This window comes from Procambarus clarkii, chromosome 67 (assembly GCF_040958095.1).
Source record: "Procambarus clarkii isolate CNS0578487 chromosome 67, FALCON_Pclarkii_2.0, whole genome shotgun sequence".
Taxonomy (NCBI): Eukaryota; Metazoa; Arthropoda; class Malacostraca; order Decapoda; family Cambaridae; genus Procambarus; species Procambarus clarkii.
Window position 1 is genome coordinate 10,333,737 of NC_091216.1, and position 4,103 is coordinate 10,337,839.

Below are 4,103 nucleotides of genomic sequence, written 5' to 3' on the forward strand. Positions count from 1 at the left end.
AAACTTGTAAAGTTTACCTTTTAAAGTACGTATGAACCGCTCAGCGATTGAAGCTTTAGTCTCCTGAGAAAATACACTATATAACCGTACTTTCCTTGCTGCCAGCATTTTTTTCATAGTGGCGTTATAAAATTCACCACCTCGATCAGAATTAATTTTGCGCACTCCTTGAGAATGAGGTGAATCTAGAATTAAAGCTAGAGCTTTCGTGGTGCTTTTCCCATCCTTAGCGCGTAAGGGTACTACTTGGGCGTACCTGGAGAAAATATGTACGCATACGAGTAAATATTTCACTCCATCATTATGTTTGTCCAATAAACTCATCTCGGCCAAGTCTATAGCTTGAAATAGTCGCGGTTTAGGGCTTAACACCCGACGCCGAGGGAATTTATGTGGTTGTAAATAATGCAACGTATAGGAGTCAGAGCTTTTCAGATAGTCCTTTACATCGGCTAGAGTTATACTAGAGTTAATTAATTTGGCGGCCTTATACAATCTCTGTACCCCTCCAAGCCCTCCGCTAGATGAGGGATCGTTATATACTCGTTCCAGTACATCTTTCTTGCTCACCATTGGTAAACTATCTCATAGGGCGGTTCGTGAACAATATTACCGCGTAATGTTATCGTAGATGGAGTGTTCGAGCCCAGATCTACTAGCAAATAGCCGTAGGGTTGACTAATAACTTGCTTATATAACTCTACAAATTTCTTTGAATCCACTTTCCCAAATATTTGTCGTCCGAGTGTTTCAATTTGTGACAGGTCTCGTGATTTAACCAATATGAAATGAGAAGTATTTAAACTAATATTCCTCGAATATTTACCAGGAAAAAATATATTTTGAGTAATCAATATGATGGAAACCGTGAAATGTCTGCCCCTAGTAAACATGTCTGATACGATTTTTGAATTCGCAGACTCTGTAAAAAGGTCATCGTAGATTACTAAGATATGCGAGTCATTATCTACTCGCTCTTCCACAGGATCAATAATGGTTGAATGCTCGATCAGCTTCCCTTTAATTTGTGGATCTGATCGTAATTCAGAGTAACCTCCTCCGCATATGATTATTGAGGAGAACTTGTGTTGATACTTCCTTACAAGTTTACTGCACAAGTAGGATTTTCCACTGTTTGAATAACCAGCAATAATAACACGAGATGGTTCTCTGAAAATATCTAGATGTTCCGCATGGATTATATCATAGGAACTGTCCATGATTAATGCTTCGTTAAGACTGCTAAAAACTAAGGAACTGAGGTGGTATTTATACAAACATAGTCATTTACAGGTGTTTATTCACATATTTTTTATGTACAGCAACATCATTTTTAAAACTAAACATAGTTCTTACAGTTCACAAACAATAATATTAAACAGCATAGTTCTTACAGTTCACAAACAATAATATTAAACATCCTATTCATTTAGTATACAAAGTTCTAGTCATATGAGGCATCCATCTTAATACTACCTAACAATTGTACAACATAAAATCTAGCGAGGGTTGAATAGTTTCTGAGCTGTAGCATCGCGTTTGCTCCAGGGATGGAATATTGGGTAGAGTCTCTGTGCTTGCTCTACTTCCTCCTCCATAAACACTTCTTCCAGCTCCTCCTCCTCTCTCACTTCTACATCCATCTCATCATCATCATTGTTATTGGGAATATCAGGATGACCATACGCTAGGGACTGTGTGGGGCTTAAAATGTAGCGTTTATCGTCAAATGCTGACAAACCTCTGCAGGTACTGCGACATGTGCAAATCTTTCCTTGCACGTTGCGTATAGATCTCGACACATACCTGATTGAAGTGTTTGTTTCAAGAGTGTGTTGAAATGAGTCATGTGAGAGTTTCTCTTGTAGATGGTATGGTACGCCCTTACACTTACAAGTGTGCTCCCCATCATGTGTGGTGAACGAATATGTTTTAGGTCTGAGAGCAATTAACTGGTTAATAATCTTAGAGCCTATTTCAGACTTGAGCAATCCTAGTTCACCTTCTCGCGCTTTAAAGTAGGATGGATGTGTGTCATTAAAATTGCTAAAATCCATACAGTCGAAGAGAGGAGACTTATTCAACTCTTCAAACACATCCTGACAGTCCAGTTTAATGATGAAAGAGTCTGTGTCTGTATATAACAGACTCGCTTTATCCCCATACGCAGGTTTGACAACATCATACCAGAACTCATAGAGTCGCCTCTTAGCAATTTGAAGTATATGGTAACCCAGATACGTAGGAGTGTTGACTAGGAGAGACTTCTGCTTGATAGTACATATCACACGATCCTTACTTAACAAAAGACTCCGCTTGAAGAATGGGTTTCGAGCATGTTTCAGGAAATGACTACGATCTGTGACCAAATAGTGTTTGTTCCCATATTTAGATACATCTGTGAGACTCTTTCCATATATAGAGTTTGATACGAGTTTGAAAGCTTTTTTTTTTTATCGCGCATTTGGTACTGGCTCGTTCACGAACGTTGGTTTCAATGAAGTCTTTAAGGTAACTCTCCTGCTCGAATTCGTAGATGTCATGAACTTTAGCAACTTCTAATCCAATGCGCATGAGCAACTGTAACAAGTCCAGACTAACGAGGTAGTCTTTCTGAGGAAGATGAGAAGCAATTAATTTAGTGTTGTTTTTAGGCAGACCGCGACTTTCTTCTGTAAGAATATTCTTACTGTAGGGTGAAATGTGTTCCTCAGTAATGCATGTATGTGAAAGAACTAGGGGCAGTTCATCTGTATACCTAGCTACCTCAGGTCGGACCTGGAGTGTATCACACAACACCCAATATCCCTTGGTCCCGTCACATGGGATATTCTCCAAACCTTGCTCCAGCAGTACGTCACGCTCATCATGTGTCAGTTTCCGGATCCCGCCCCGAGGGAGTAGTTCAGTCATACACGCCCCGTAAAGACTATTAAAGTCTAAGTAAATGATGTAGCTACTATCTTCCCCTAGATCTAAGCCTGTGTGCTGGTTCTCCACATTCGTGTACTGTCTCGTCACACTGGTGAACCCACCTCGGAGATTCCGACGAAGTAAATCATATAACAATGGGTCTGACACAACATCAAGTTGAACTTTCGATTTAAGCAAGAACGCATCCCAAGCAAATGAGGGTAAAGAAATGTAGTGTGAAATGTCTAATTTGTAGAGAGCAAGCATGGTGTCTCGCCAGACTGTGAACACATCGGCTAGCAATCCTGTGTCCACTTTGAGGTAAAGGAGCAGATACTCCCCTATGTTACGACATTTAGCCAAATCAAAAATTTCTAAGGCTTGTTTATAATCTGTTTCTGACAACTCTTCGTCTTTTAGTGTATTGTAAAACTTATCACGAGAAGGGAGTTGTGGTTCATCTAACACAGACATAGAGGATAAATAATCATAGCAGAATGATTGTTTACCCGTGAGCAGTTTTGGGATGGCCTCTTTATTTACCCCTTTTAACATAGCCAAAGTGAATGTGGTAGGTTTCCCACTATCAATGTGATCCTTGGCTATTCTTCCTAGCGAGCCGTTGAGAAGGGCTAAACTATCCAAAAATCTTAAGTTGTTCACATCAACTTTCATAAATTTAAATCCATCCTTGGCTAATATATCTATTTCACTTCCTGGTCTATTTCTCATCTCGTTTAGGATTACTCCTAAATCATAGGAAGCGTTGTGTGAAAATGTGTATAGGAACTTGTATGAATTTACACACTGCAAATTACATCTATCACAGTAAGCTGCTTGATAATTGTGGAATCTTACTGTGTGGTCGTGATGACGGACTTTGATTACATCTTCTCCGTTAAAAGGTTCATCACAGAGTTCACAGGCTGTTTTTGTCTCAAATAGTGCCTGCTGTTGCTGAGACATGTGAAGTTCATAGGATACTAACCCCTTCTTGATTCGTGCCCATGACGCTTCTAGCGTGGTTAGAAAGTGATTGACCGCATCTTTACCCAAATAAGTAACTTTCTCAACAATATTCTTCTGTCTGTCAATGATGATGTACGCATACGCCACTGCATTGTGACGTGTTTCTATCATTCCCTTAGGGTTCGAGCGGTCTAGCATGCACTCAAAGTCATAAAAGCACA